The sequence below is a fragment of the Mustela putorius genome, unplaced genomic scaffold (assembly GCF_011764305.1).
Source record: "Mustela putorius furo isolate JIRA1106 unplaced genomic scaffold, ASM1176430v1.1 tig00000145_pilon_pilon_pilon, whole genome shotgun sequence".
Classification (NCBI taxonomy): Eukaryota; Metazoa; Chordata; class Mammalia; order Carnivora; family Mustelidae; genus Mustela; species Mustela putorius.
Window position 1 is genome coordinate 9,470,367 of NW_025421294.1, and position 15,810 is coordinate 9,486,176.

Here is a 15,810-nt window from a genome sequence, read left to right on the forward strand (position 1 = left end):
AGTCAACTCACAATCCAAGGTAGTTGCTGGAGTTCTGAATATTACCCTCCACATTCCCAACAGTAGGAATGCAGAAGATTGCTTCTTCCTGGAGGCCCATGCAGTACCTCCTTCAACATCTTACTAGCCAGAATTTTGTCCCATATTCTTAACACCTGCAAAAGAGACTAGAGAATGCAGTCTGTTTTGTCAAGCGGCAGTGAGTCTGGTTTCAGTTGGGTCTTTGTTAGGAAGGAGGAAGGAGAAAGTGGGTATTTGTTAGACATCTAGTGATCTGCTACAAAGGCTGAGAGCTTTGGGACTGTGCTGCTGTTGACTGTGGCATTCTAGCTTTGTTTAGGGGCCATTTCTCTACTTGAAAGTTGGAGTTTCTTTTACTTCTAGATGATCCAGGAAGCTGGGACGGATTCCAGAGAATAGTGCCAAGAAGGGTTGAGCACATACATGGCTGTATGAGATCAGAAATGGTGCCCAAGATCCTTTTACCTGTGTGATGGTGATGTAGAGTTCAATTGATTGAAACTGTAGCAGGTGTAAGTGGGAATTCTTTGGCACATAGCCTGTGAGCCTTTATCTGATTAAAACCCTTGTACAAATGCCTTCAGCAGCTGAAGCTCTAGAAAAGTTCCAGGAAGAGGACACAGAGTAGGAATCTTTTTGGGCTTACAGTCATGGGGAAGTGTGTTAAGGTATTTTAAAGCCACAGAATCCCAACCCTGAAAAAAGACTAAAGTCTCTTTGACCACTACAAAGAGCCTAAATCGATTTGTCTCAAATCAAAATTTGTTTGTCTCAAAGAGTTGAAGAAAAAAAAAATAAGCCGACACTTGAAAATTAGTTTAATCAATAGATATTTGAAAAATCAGGCCATCCCACAATGGCCATCCTGCATTCCTGCATGTCAGCAACTTCCTGGAGCTGAGCACTGACTATTCCCTTTGGACGGGGCCTGCATGTACTGGCTCCCAACCACCCACACATTTGTGATACCTTACGTCTGGCCTGCTTTTCACTTCTTTATGTGACCTGCTGGACATCTATAAGCATCTAGGCTTTTACCCCTTTGTCAGGATGACCAGGAGGTAACCGGTACCTGGGAAGGGGTTGGTTGCTGGCCTGCCTGAGTTACTGATAAGAAACATGGGTAGAAGACTCCTGGCCTGGAAAGGCAACAAAGGGTGTTACATCATTGAAAATCGAGAACTACAAGGAAAGCACCTGACAAGGGCTGTAGTTTGTCCTGTATAAGAACTCCAGCGTTCATCTCTGGGAAGACATATAGTGGCACCCCCAGGTATCTGGTATCTCAGGGCTATGGCTGAATCAGCTCAGATCTTTCCATGGTTTACAAAGCTGGAGTCAGGATGTGACTGTGTTTTGCAGCCAAGTTGTTCCCATACAGGTGGAGTGAATTCCTATGGTGCTTCTAAGCGATAATGGGCCAGGGCATTATTTTCAGGGGAGCGGTTCTAACAGATTGTGCTGTTTGGAAACTTTCCCTACAATCTCTAGGAATTACTCTGTAACCTATTTAGGAGGTTTATTCTAGTGTCTCACTAGCTAAGCCTATATTCCAACTGTTGGCAATATGTTCATTGACATTGTTACCTGACTGTTTTGGGTATTGCACTTTTAAAAAAAGAGGTATACATAACTGCCTCCCAAGCCACACTTGACCTAATGCAATACTGTGTTGCAACTTAAAAAAAAATTTTCTTTGCAACCTTAAAAATTCATTTGAAAACCCCTTTAATGTGCAAAAGATGAAGAAGAAAGGAATGTTAAAAAGCCGTGGGATTCAGATTCTTATTTGTAAAGAGACATTGAGTTTCTTCTAAGTACATTGGGCTGAAGATTTAAAGAAACATTGTTTTCATCATTTGAAGGTTTCATTTAGGAACCATGTTCATACATTTCAGAAGGAGTCCCTTTCCCCTCTCCCAGCTCAGAATTCACCCAACTGGTGTTTGCCTCCTTGGACTGTGGCTTGAAATGAAATCTTTTTGCTCTGCCTTAGTAAATGTCAGCAGTTTAAAGGCATGATTCTGATCTCTAAATGTGCCCGACTGCTGACTGTTAAAAATAAGGAAAAAGGAAAATAAAACCTATTTGCTACCTTAAGAAACATTGTGATCTCTGTTTGATTTTCTTCACATGTGAGGTCTCTAATGGTAAGACCTGAATTTATTAATTATGACTGGGTAAATCTCAACATTGTAATTAGCAGTAGTGACATAAATTATATCAATTTTACTTAGTTCTTTGAGTTTTAATTTTCTTAGGTATATTTAATATGTAGAAAAACATCTCTACAGGGATTTTGTCAGCTTAAGGTTAATTTTGCTAGTACTTGAAATAAGGTACATTCGGTAGATAAAAATATGAGTATATTAGGCTACAACCTGTATATAAGAAAAATAGTGGTTTGCTTTCTACTTGGTGTTACCACTAGTATGTATCATGGCTATAGCCTAATGAATTCAGCTTTTCCCATCATGTTCCCTTTTGTACACTAGCTTACCTATTTGATTCTAAATTTACTTTTTAGAATCAGGTTTTAGTTTATTAATTTCCATATACTTGGGGAAGCCGTTTCCTTGAACATATACTTTTATATGTGCCTTATAATTAATAGTACCTGGAACATTTATTCTAATGGTCTAAATATGAATCTTAGCAAAATGGAATTGATAAATTGTGTTTTCAGAGGATATTCATGTATGAGAGTTCATTCATAATGTTAGGATACTGAGGCTAAGATAGGCATTTTTAATTTTATATTTTTTTGCCTTTAAAATGTATATTCAGAGGTGCCTCGGTGGCTCAGAGGGTTAAGTCATGGTCTCAGGGTTCTGGGATCGAGCCCCACATCAGGCTCTCTGCTCACCAGGGAGCCTGCTTTCCCCCATCTCTCTGCCTGCCTCTCTGCCTACTTGTGATCTCTCTCTCTCTGTCAAATAAATAAATAAATGAGAATCTTTAAAAAAATAATAAAAAATGTATATTCAGTTATAAACATAATACAAGTAATAAAATTCTTTAAAGCTTTTTTTCTTTTCCTCTCCCTCTTCTTCTTCTTCTTCTTCTTTTTTTTTTTTTGGAAAATAGAGGCAAGCTGGAGAAAGAAAAGACCGAATACTGTAGAGTTCTGTGAAGGTCATTGTATTGGAAATTGAATTTTGAGCAATTTGGATTTAACATCATTTTGTGAGAATTTTCATCATATATATGTGTGTGTGTGTGTGTGTGTGCCCACGCGCATGTGTGTCTGTGTGTCTGTCTGTATAAAGCTATTCCATCAGGGAATGTGTCATAGGTCACTGAGGCTATTTCTAATTTTCTTTTCTTTTTCCTTTTTTTTTTTTAAAGATTTTTTTTTAAAGATTTTATTTATTTATTTGAGAGATAGAGAGTGAGAGAGAGCATGAGCGAGGAGAAGGTCAGAGGGAGAAGAAGACTCCCCATGGAGCTGGGAGCCCGATGTGGAACTCGATCCTGGGACTCCAGGATCATGACCTGAGCCGAAGGCAGTCGTCCAACCAACTGAGCCACCCAGGCGTCCCTCTAATTTTCTTTTCTATTAAGACTAATGTTGCATGGAATACCATTGTGTACAAACCATTTCCATATTTCAGATTTTTAAAAATTGGAATTCCAGAAGTAGATTACTGGCTTAAAGGTGTGTTTCACTTAGTATTACTTTGCAGGAAGCAGAATATGCGTTTCCTAATATTTTATCTGGCTTTGGTTATTTGTGCAGGGTGCCATATGAGATGCTAGAAGGAGAAATGTTGGAAAGGAGGAAGGAATGAGAAAAGTTGTTGTAATTTTGCTATCTAGGTATTGTTTGCAAACTGAAAAATATTTGTTGGAAGAGGCAAAAGCTCAAACCAGCTTGTCCCACATCTGGCTTTTTCCTCTTGGTACTGATGCCCAAGAGATAGTTCCTGGGCTTCAGAGGTTTTATTGAGATGCGTCAAACTATCAAACACTGAGGGTTTGATATGGCTTTGCAAGGCATATCTGCTTACCCCTTCAGCAAGGTAGGTGAGCAGTAGTCAAAGACCTGTCCACTTAGTTGGAAAGGCAGTCGCTGATGTCTTGGGCTCTGGTTGTGACTACTCCAAAATAAAAGTATAACAGTTGGCTTTGGATTACACTTCCTTGAAAGTCTTGAGTCATGCTTGAATTTCAGCCCTGCAGTCTGGCACCTTGATGGAATTTGGACTTTCTTCCTCTCTTCCCCTTATTCCCCAGTATGGTGGCTGACTTAACTCAGTGTGCCCAGAATTATTCCCTAGGGGCTGGCAATTCTTGAGTTCTTTAGGCAATTATGGTGAATTAAATAAGTGAAAATACAATTGTGGATGTGTATGTGTAAAGGGGAATTGAAGATTTTTCATGCTAAAAAGCAGCTTTCATACTTGTGATGATTGAGAGCTATCTGTCCGTACTGTGGACAGTACGCAAGAGATGCTGCTTTGTGTATCCCGAATCTCTTGGGGTTGTGGGACCTCCAAGATGTGTTACTTTTGCTCCATACTCTTGTGCAGTTGGCTCTTCTACAACAAATTCTGATTCTGGGTCATCAAGGTGGGGGACATGCTATCCTGTAGCAGCTGGCTTAGGAGGACATGCATTTTATAGATTGGTGCTTTCTCATTGATTTCGGTGTTTGAGCATTTCCCTTTCTTTCTTTCTAAATCATGTCTGCATTTAAATATTTAAAATGTTTTACCTAGCATTTTTGGTGGCTTTTCACCAAAACAAGTATTACCAGTATTTCTGTGAGAGAATGGAAATCCTTTTCATTGTTGCTGGAAATAAAATATACAATCCATTCTCTCTGCAGCGTCCAGAGCGATCATTTAAGATATAGATCAGATCACATTGATCCCCTGCTTAGAATGTTCCTGACTTTTCATTGTGCTTAGATTAAAAGCAAAACTCTATCATTTCCTACAAATGTCTGCATGATCCGGGTCCTACTTATAGGAGCTTTTCACCACTCCTTCTTACTGACTTCTACCACATGGCCTTCTCTCCTTTTTCTTGAACTAAACAAGCTCATTCCTGCTGGGGGCCTTTGAACCTGCCTGTTGCCTCTGCCTGGCTGCCTTGGAAAATCCCGCTCTTGGCGTCATTCAGGTCACTGCTCAAGTGTCTTCCTCACAAATACCTTTGCTAACCACCCTAGTGAAGGTGACGGCTTTGCCCTGCCCTAATCGCGATCCCATTGCCCTCTTTGTCTGCCTGAAATAATTTTGTCTATTTCTTCACTTGTTTACAATTCAGAATGTAAACTCTGTGGAAGCAGGGATCTCTTTTCCATCATTCATTGCTTTAAACCCAGGATGAGAACAGTGTTGGGAAAGGTCTGTTGCGGGATGGATTAATGAATTAAATAGTGTACCTCATGTCATTCCCAAATTTGGCAGAATACCATGATCACAGTTTTCTTTTCTTTTCTTTTCTTTTTTTTTTTTTTGGTCATTGTCTCTTTTATTCTTTCAAAACAATCCCCTCCCCCGACACACTATCCTTTAAAATAGAGATTTCTCCGAGAAACCAGGCTTGCTGCCGGTGGAATGCCCTGCAGTCTGCATTCAGGTCATGCTGCCTTGTGTAATTTACTGTTTTTCCTTGTAATCTGTTTGTCCAAATCCAGTTAGCAGGTAAGTGGTAGATTCGGACTTGAGCTGGCAGTGTGGCTTCAGAGTTAGGTGTCTTCTCCAAGGCTGTGTCCTGTCAAGGACCCTTACTTGGCAAAATGGACTCCGCAGATGTGGCAAAGCCAAGGATCTGAGGTGGGGAGATGGTCCTGGATGATAGGGTGGGTCCAGCGCAGTTTTCTTAATAAGGGAAACTAGGATATAGAAAGACAGGAGGGATACCTAATTAGCATGAAAAAAGCAGCGTTTTATTAGGCCTCCTTCAGATCAGTGGATGTGACAATACAAAAGAGTGTTTCTTTCAGCTCATCCTCTTTATTTTATAGATGTGAAGACAGAGACTCTGAGATTTTGGGAGTGGTTCAGATCTCACACTGAGTGGTAGAGCTCAGGGCAGGGCACATACCTCCTGATTCCTACCCAGTGAGTTGCTTCTGTCTCACTGAGCAAGAGTCATGGCTACTCCACCATGGATCAGACATAGCAATGGCTATTAGGATGGAAGTTTGCTCTGCATTTTGCAAAACTATCAGAAAGAGATTGAATGTATTTTCTGGTCATTTTTTTAAATAAGGCTGTACATAATGATGCTTGAATAATAGTAGAGAAAAGTATCTGAATACTTTTCCCCCTTAAAATTCTGCAGGGTAAATATAGAGAGAAACATGATTTTCCTTTCTGTCAACTGTCTTCTGAATGTCAACAGGTAACTTTCTTCAGCTTGCATTAGAATGTTCTCAGTAGGAGCAGCATCTTCTTGTAGACTCTGTTCTGTCAGAGTCACTCAGCCCCAAGGAGGATATACCAGCTGAATTTCCCTTACAAGGGCAGAAGAAATAAGACAAATGAAAAAGATGATTCATCATTACCATGATCTTAAGGAAAATGGGAAAATTCTTCCTGGCAAATTTAAAATCTATTATAAACTCATGCATGTCACATGTGTACTCTTTATTTCTTTTTCTTTGTAAGATTTTACAACCTACATGAAAATGAGAAAGGAGAAAACAGAAGTCTTAAATTTGAAGATCGTATTGAACTTGTAGCTTTGTATTTTACTCATTGAATATAAGCTTGACTTTTTTTTTAATATAAGAAAACTGGTTAGGAGCCTATGAATATGTTTTAGAAGTTCTTCAGTGATTTTTTTTTTTCATCTAAGTGGGAACTTGGATTATTCTGGAAAACAGCTTAGTAATATATTTCAGTCATTTGAATGTATTTATTCCTTTGGCCCAGTAATTGCACTTTTAGATATTTATCCTGTCCTAGTAATCTACGTTGGGGTAAAAATCTGACATTCAGTCATTTTTGCAAAAAAAAGTTCTCAACAAGGACACCTGGGTGGTTCAGTTGGTTAAGCGTCTGCCTTTGGGTCAGGTCATGATCCCAGGGTCCTAAAATTGAGCCTTGTGTCAGGCTTCCTGCTTCTCTCTTTCCCTCTGCCTGCCACTACCTCTGCTTATGCTCTCTCTCTCTCTCTGCCAAATAACAACAAAAAAATCTTCACAACAGTACTACTTATGGTAAAAAAAAAAAAAAAAAAAAAAGATGTTGGACAGCACCTAGTATTCAAATATACATTAAAGATAATTTTTCTTTTTTTTTTTTTTTTTTAAAGTAGGCTCCATACCCAGCATGGAGCCCAATGCAGGGCTTGAATTCAGGCTTGATCCTCAGATCAAGACCCAAGATGAGATCGAGAGTTGGACATTTAACTTACTGAGTCGCCCAGGCACCTGCCCATATAAGATAATTGTTTGCAGGCCCATCTGATGTAATTTTATGCAACTGTTCAAGAGATTTAATATTTAAAATTATTTAGATGATAAAGGAATTATATCCCAAATCAGGTGTAGTATAATCCCAGCTATATTAAAAAATTGAAAACAACACAGAAGACTGAAAGGAAAGAAGCCAAAAGTTTAATAGAGATTATCTCTGGAATTTGAGTGACTGTTGTTACTTTCTTCTCTTTGTTTCTCCTTTTTCTATACTGTTCTTTATTAACAATAAGAAAAGCAGTAGAGTTTATTTTCACTGTTAGCAAATGGATAGAGTGAGTGAACCGTGTCATAATGTGGTTGGAATTACATAAATTTCTTTACAGAATATATATTCTTTTATAAATTTTCTAGATAGGCGCAATGTATATGTATGTATATATATGTATATATGTATGTAATTGTTCCCTATGTGTGTGTGTATTTTTACTTTTTATCTCTTGCATGGTCACATAAAGATATTTGCCTAATACACCACTGATACAAACTTCTGCTCTCTAGGAGATTGCTACCTAGTTAAGGAAGGTCATGATAAAGTCACTTTGTAACAGTAAATTTAAGGAAAAATCAAGAAACAAAACAAGTAAATGGAGACCTCTCTCGTTTTTTACTTAAGTATGAACTTGGACCCCCCCAAGCAAAGCTCACAGCCCAGAGCAAATTGTGGCCATGTCTTTTGGGGGATGACCAGCAGCAAGATAGTAGGTATGTAGTGGATTATTGTTTATAGGAGTCCCTTCATGTACTTCTAACCTTTATACTTTTATATTGTTTCACTAAAAAATGACAATCTAATGCAGCAGCCAAGGTCATTGGGATCAGAGCCACTGGACCCAAATTTGTCATTTTTTAACTACATGATCTTGGGTAAGCCACCTCTTCATTTTCTTATCTGTAATATGAAAATAATAATTGTCCAAAGAAGAAAAATTATTGCATATAACACGCAGTGCTCATCACATCAACTAATGAATCATTGAACACTATATTGGAAACTAATGGTGTACTATATGGTGGCTAATTTAAATTAATTTAATTTAATTTAAATTCAAAAAAAGAAAAAATAATAAATCATCTTAAGTATTTGAACCTCAGGGAATTTATTTGGTTGTATAGGTGAGGGAGGAGCTGGGAAGATAAAGGGGGTGACTAAACAAGTGAAATATTAGCCAAAGCAGAGAGAATCTACTCACCCTAGTCCAGCGGGGCAGTCTGTTAGAGACTGTGTTCTTGAACTCCAAGGGTTGAGGTCTCCTGGATGGTGCAGCAGTTATGGTGCGACTGGAGGCATGGAGAAGACCCCTTAGCTGCGTAGACTCTGCCCAGGGCAGAGGGAGAGAGGAGAAAAGCTCTGGCTTCCCCATGCTCTGCTCTTGTAGCCAGCTGGCAAGGGAACCGTACCAGCTGCTCTATGAGAGGAAACAGAGTCAGGGAAAGGTAAGGGAGAGTTGTTGGAAGGGTTACATGGTGTATTGTCCCCACAGTATGCAGAACTTTGGCACATGTGTGCCCAGTAAACACGATGGTCATCATCATCATTGTCGGCGCCATTTGCAGAGTCACAGCATCTTTGTGAATATACCTTGTATATATTGGGGGCCGGGAGGTTATTTCTGACATGACTTCCTTGTTCCTGGGCTGTGCCATGGACAAGTAGCTAGTCATTTCAGTAGTTCATGGTCTGATTAAGCAGACGTGTTTGTATGCCTCCTTCAGTCCATTCTAATCTGTGCTGTGTTGAATTCAGGTGGAGTGACCACATCTAGCTCACTGATGACAGGCTGGAGCCATGGCCAGTTCCAAAGAATCCAGGCATTTTGGAGAGTGTGATGAGCATTTATGGCCCCATAGAAAGACCCCTGTAAATTAACATCCAAATTAATGATTTTCTCACATACTCTAATCCTTTTGGACTTGAGTTCAGTTATCTCTTATAAAACTGAAAGAATACATAATTTTTTTTTTGGTGTTTGCTATAGCTTGACATTAAAATTAATCAATTTAAGGGAATCACAAGGTTGACAAGATGAGTTAACAGGCCCACCAGAAAGAATCATGTAGCTGCTTCTTTGAAGCATGGACATAAAATAACAAATTCCATCTAGATAAGCCACGAGGCTTTGCCAAAGGGATCTCTTGAGTTGCTTGCCTTTTGAAAATACTGTATTTATTATATAGCATTTTGCTAAATCCTGGGAAATTCTCTCCTGAGAGATTTTTAGCAGTATGAAAAATAGGTTTTCTAGGTTTTAAAATATTGTTAATCTTTTTCATATTGGCTTTCAATTACACCCATTCACAGAAAGAACAATTTTTGATCTCAAGAAGTTAGGGGTTATGTGGTTTTCTCCAAAGCTATAGTCATGTTTAAGACTGGGTAAGTGGTTATAATAAGAGATAATAACAGCAAATGGTTTTGAGCACTTTCTCCATGTTACTTACTGCTCCCTGGACTTTGGTCTCATTCTCTCTTTTTAATGTGATGTCAGGGCTTATGGCTACCTCCTGAGACTGGTGCCCATTTGTAAGGATTAGGCTACTGAGGTTTAGAAGGGAAAAATCTAAAATTCATGTTGCTATGCTGCCAGATACACAACCTTCCTTGCTACATGGTAATGTTCATGTGTGAATGTGAAAGTTAAATAATGAAGCAGAAATGGAGAGGAAAAGAAGTCAATGCACGATGAAGTCTGTGAATACTTCAGAATTCTAGGTTAGTTAAGTTACCAATGCAGAAAATGATCGTAGAGTACATCTAGTTCTGCTTCCCCTCTTTTCCAGTAAGAAAACTGACTTCCAGGCAAGGAAATGAATCTTTTGATAATGGGGAAGAATAACCCCCAAATACCAAATCTTACTGTTTCTCTTCTGTGTTCAGGAACACGGAGTTATGACCGTATCCTGTGTCATTCACAAGCAGAGGTTACAAATAACATTGGTCTTTTACTTTATTCCAAACATCTCCTTATGGGTTGAAAATGTATTACATACATCTGCTTTTTTTGTGCTAGAATCTGGAAAACAGGTACCTAAAGAAAGAAATTAAGACCCAAAGGATCCACAAGTCGCTGCTTTGCTCTTCTCTGCCTCCAAATTGATGTTGTTCAAATACTGTTGTGAGTTACAAGTCTGATAGGTCTGGGCTTGGTTGCTGGATTCACTCCAACATACCATATTCCTCGCAGTTTTAGAGGTGGGGCCTACTTCTATTTTTGCACATCTTTATCTGGTTATACCTTCTTTTAGGTTAGCTTTGACCTTGGCTTTTGGTTGTTTGTTTGTTTGTTTTAAAGATGATATTCTTTTTTTTAATAATTTTTAAATTTTTTTATAAACATATATCATTAGCCCCAAGGGTATAGGTCTGTGAATCACCAGGTTTACACACTTCACACCACTAACCATAGCACATACCTTCCCCACTGTCCATAACCCCACCACCCTCTACCTACCCACCTCCCCCCGGCAACCCTCAGTTTGTTTTGTGAGATTAAGAGTCTCTTATGGTTTGTCTCCCTCCTGATCCCATCTTGTTTCATTTATTCTTTTCTTACCCCGCAAATCCCCTATGTTGCATCTCCACTTCCTCATATCAGGGAGATCATATGATAGTTGTCTTTCTCTGATTGACTTATTTCGCTAAGCATAATACCCTCTAGTTCCATCCATGTTGTCGCAAATGGCAAAGATTTCATTTCTTTTGATGGCTGTATAGTATTCCATAGTATTCCATTGTGTATGTGTATATATATATATATATATATATATATATATATATATAGATGGAACTATGAGGGTATTATATATATATATATATATATAATATATATATATATATATAATATATATATATATATATATACCATATCTTCTTTATCCACTCATTAAAGATGATATTCTTTTAAAGGCGAAGTAATCATAACACATTGCTTTTCTTCAGTAAGTGCTCTGTGTGGGGGGATCTTTGCTCAGGTTTGAGTATTAACAGGGTGGCAAGGATGGAAGGTGCTGTTTTGAATCTTTAAATATCCTTGGTTTTTGGTTTTTCGAAGGCCTTTCAGGAATTTTAACCCTGTGATTCTCTATTTGAATCACAACACCAAGGGAATGGTGGGGGGTTATTCATGGAGGTGAGGCAGAGGGTGGAATGGATGAAAACCTAGAGAGAATCATAGGACAAGAGAGCTCTTGCTTACTCTTCTAGTCTCCGCTCAGAGTCAGCATGGACTGACCACTTGTGATCTTGTTCTCAGGAACAGAGTGTCCTTCAAAGTCCAGCTGCTGTCACTCCTGGGATGGGGTGTGTCCACTGTGGTGTATGGAGAACAGAAGGGCACCTGGAAGGGCACTGGGCTAGAGATGGGCACCAGATGCCTACCTGGAATGTGCCCTGGCATAGATCCCTTGACTGCTCTAAGCTCAGTTTACTCTCCCGGGATAGAATGGAAGTTCAGTGATCTTTCTGGCACTAGGTTTTTTGGACTTTCAGTGTTCTTTGCAGCATGATCTTGTGTCCAGCAGAAAAAAAGTCATTTTTCTTTCAGAACGTTTGCAAGGTGTTGCTCTGACTGACTAGATGGTCCATCACAGTGCACAGGGCATCTGACTTCCCTTGGGTTTTGCATTTTTTGGCTGGTGTAGTCCTTTGCGGTGGGAAACAAACAAACAAACAAACAAACATTTTCTTTTTTTTTTTTTTTTTTTTTTTTTTTAAAGATTTTATCCATTTATCTGACACAGAGAGATCACAAGTAGGCAGAGAGAGAGAGAGAGGAGGAAGCAGGCTTCCTGCTGAGCAGAGAGCCCGATGCGGGACTCGATCCCAGGACCCTGAGACCATGACCTGAGCCGAAGGCAGCGGCCTAACTCACTGAGCCACCCAGGCGCCCCACAAACATTTTCTATTGAGTATCTTCACATTTACTTACTGGGTGATAAGAGAATTACTGAATACAAACTCAGAGCAGGGTATAAGCCTGGGAAGATATTTTTTCTTTATTACATACGGGAGAATAAAGGCTGATATTTGTGTGTTGATACCCCTTTCTGAGGACAGTGTCTTTGTCCATTTTATTAACATTTGTTTTCGTACATGATTGGGTTGTTCCAACTCCTCTGAACTTGGTAACTTTTCATTGTATTTCCTATCTGGAATAGTCATAGACCTTCCCTTACATAGTCAGCTTCCTTTGCATATATTATTTAGTCGAAGTCTGACCTTTTCTGTAACAAGGGTAACTTTGAGTTACTCGTTTGCTCATTCGTCCGCCCTTCCTCTCTCCCTCCCTTCTTCCCTCCTTCTTTCTTTCTCTCTCTCTCTCTCTCTTCCTTTCTTTCTGAAAAATGATGTCACTGCTCTGTGAAGGGGTCTAATGGAGCTATGTTCTGTTCTCTTGCTCTTCAGTAACTTAGTCAGGAAAGAAGGCTGTTACGATGTCCCGGAGAGGTGGGAAGATGGAAGCCTCCCCACGTGCTGGTCATGGCTGAAAGCAGAAACTTTTGCATGAAGAGAACGGCTGAGACTGGAGATAAAATTCTCATTATAACCTCTTGAAATATTTCTGCGTTCAAATGGGGTGGTGAGACTATCCTTTCTACAAATGTTATCCTTTTTCTTCCCGAGCCCAGGGAACCGCATTGTCTCTTTCCCCTACACCAAAAACAAAGAGGATGATTTCCCACTTTCTTGTATTTAGTTTGTCCGACAAATGATCATCTGGACCCTTTCTTTCGTTTTAACATATGCTGTGTCAGAAAAGTCACCACAGGCAGGGGTTCTCTGGGCAGAGCTCTCAGCCTTTATCCCCGGTTGGCTTTCTTCAGAGAGCGCACTGGCAGCCTTGACGATGTTCCGTGCCAGCTCTCAGGCGGCTCCTAAGCCACACGCACATCGATATAATCTTTGGTGGTTTGGGCTGGTTTATAATCTCGCCTGTGGAGGTTCTGTTCAAGGCCTTCAGGGCAAAGATCTCCTGTGAGCTGAAATAAAAGGTCTGATCTGGAAGAGGTCTGATCCTGCCAAATGAAAGTGGCACTTTTCCATCTGCACGTGCAGAACACAGATATGCTTTAGGCAGCTTGTTGGGGGAAGGCCTGTGCTGAGTGCATGGAGGAACTGAAAGATACAGGACTACCATGAAGTACCTACTTAAAAAAAAAAATCCATAGTGATCAAGAAACAAGCCAATGATGCACACACAGTATCACTCAGTCTAAGTGTGAGGTCTCCTAAGGGAGATGGCAAAGACCCACAGAGTTGGAAAAGAGGAGGTTTTCTTCTCAGCTTAGGGTTAGAAAGGCCAGACAAGACCCATTTTAGAGGCTCTGGATACTAACTGTTACAAAGAGCCTACATACTTGCTTTGATGGGTGTCAAGATTTTATTTATGTATTTGACAGGCAGAGATCACAAGTGGGCAGAGAGGCAGGCAGAGAGAGAGAGGGAGGCAGGCTCCCTGCTGAGCAGAGAGCCCAACCCGTGGCTCGATCCCAGGACCCTGGGATCATGACCTGAGCCGAACAGAGGCTTTAACCCACTGAGCCACTGAGGCGCCCCATGACAGGTTTATTTTTGACTGCCCTCATTCAACTCCCTTTCGAAATTTGGACAGTTGTTTGCACAACCTTGGAAGGAGGCTCTTCTTTTATTTTTATTAACATATAAGGTATTATTTGCTCCAGGGGTACAAGTCTGTGAATCATCAGTCTTATACTTCACAGCACTCACCACAGTACATACCTTCCCCAATGTCCATAACCCAAGCACCCTCTTCCTATGCCCCCTACCTTCCAGCAACCCTCAGTTCGTTTTGTGAGATTAAGAGTCTCGGGGCGCCTGGGTGGCTCAGTGGTTTAAAGCCTCTGCCTTTGGCTCAGGTCATGATCCTGGGGTCCTGGGATCGAGCCCCACATCGGGCTCTCTGCTCAGCAGGGAGCCTTCTTTCCTTCCTCTCTGTGCCTGCCTCTCTGCCTACTTGTGATCTGTCTTTGTCAAATAAATAAATAAAATCTAAAAAATAAAAAAAAAGAGTCTCTTATGGTTTATCATGGAAGGAGGCTCTTCTTACCTCTGTCTGCCTTTGACAGTCACAGCTGGCATGTAGTCATGTGACTCAGGCTCAGCCAATCTGGTTCTCCTGCTGGGAACAAATCTATAGCAACTGGGTCAACATCAAGGGACTATTAGAATTGATTCATGGTGTTAGAGGCAGTATCCATTGGTTTTCAGTGGTGGCAGTAGCAGTATCTAGTTATAATTTCTGCTATAGGATGGCTCTTAGGACTTTTATTTCTTGACATTTAGAGTACCCCCAGCACCCTGGACGTAGTCATGTAAACACCACCAGAATCAATACGTTAAATCAGTTTGACCACCCCCAAAATTCCCTTGTGCTTCTTTGTTGCCAACATCTCTCCATACCCCCAGCTCCTGGAAACCACTGATCTGTAGATTTTATATTGTAAGCAGTTAGCACAGTTCTATGACTTTCTAGAGCAATGTTTTATTTTATTGGAAGGAGAAAATAATCAGACAGTGGATCTTTACCTAGGTATGGGGTTATGAGCATTAACAAAAGAAAATAGCACATACTTCCACTAAATATTATTCGTGATTTACATGAAATTCTTATTTTACCAGACATTCTGTCTTTTATCCATCAGCCCTATCTCAGATGATTATGGCCACTGTGGGAACTGTTAAAGTGGACTTAAAGCACAAAATTAGCTGACAGAAGAGGAAGTAAAGGGAAGAAAATGCAAGAAGAGATCATGGGTCACCAGCTATATGAACCCACCATTAAGACTCTTTAGGACAACCTAGGGGCACCTGGGTGCTCAGTGGGTTAAGCCTTTGCCTTTGGCTCAGGTCGTGATCTCAGGGTCCTGGGATTGAGCCCCGTATTGGGCTCTCTGCTCAGTGGGGGGCCTGCTTCCCCCTCTCTCTGCCTACCTCTCTGCCTACTTGTGTTCTGTCTCTCTCTGTCAAGTAAATATATATATATATATATATATATATATATATATATATATATATATATAAAGACTCTTAAGGACAACCTAAAAAAGGAAGAGAAAATGAGATTTTTGTATGAAGCAAGAGATTCACTTGCTTATACATCGATGCAGTGTACCAGACTGCTTTGAAAACCAACTTTTTTGGTGTTGCAATTTAGAAACCAGTGTAAGTGTCTATCAGGGCAGCTTGCTGCCTGGCTGTGTTACGGAGGCGTGCAACTCGGGGTGATTAGTCACCCTGAAATAGGTGAAATGCGTTCTCTGGAAACAGAACGTATATCCTAGAGTTACATGTTTAAAAAAAAAAGAACTTTTCCTGAGTTATCCATGAGAGTTTA

The 15,810-nt window shown here is 40.2% G+C and overlaps 1 protein-coding gene across 4 annotated transcripts in view; it reads left to right on the forward strand.

Annotated features, from left to right (window-relative positions):
* The window catches only part of PDE4D (phosphodiesterase 4D), a 1,492,536-nt gene that overhangs the window by 182,280 nt on the left and 1,294,446 nt on the right, over window positions 1-15,810 (forward strand). The window lies entirely within an intron of this gene.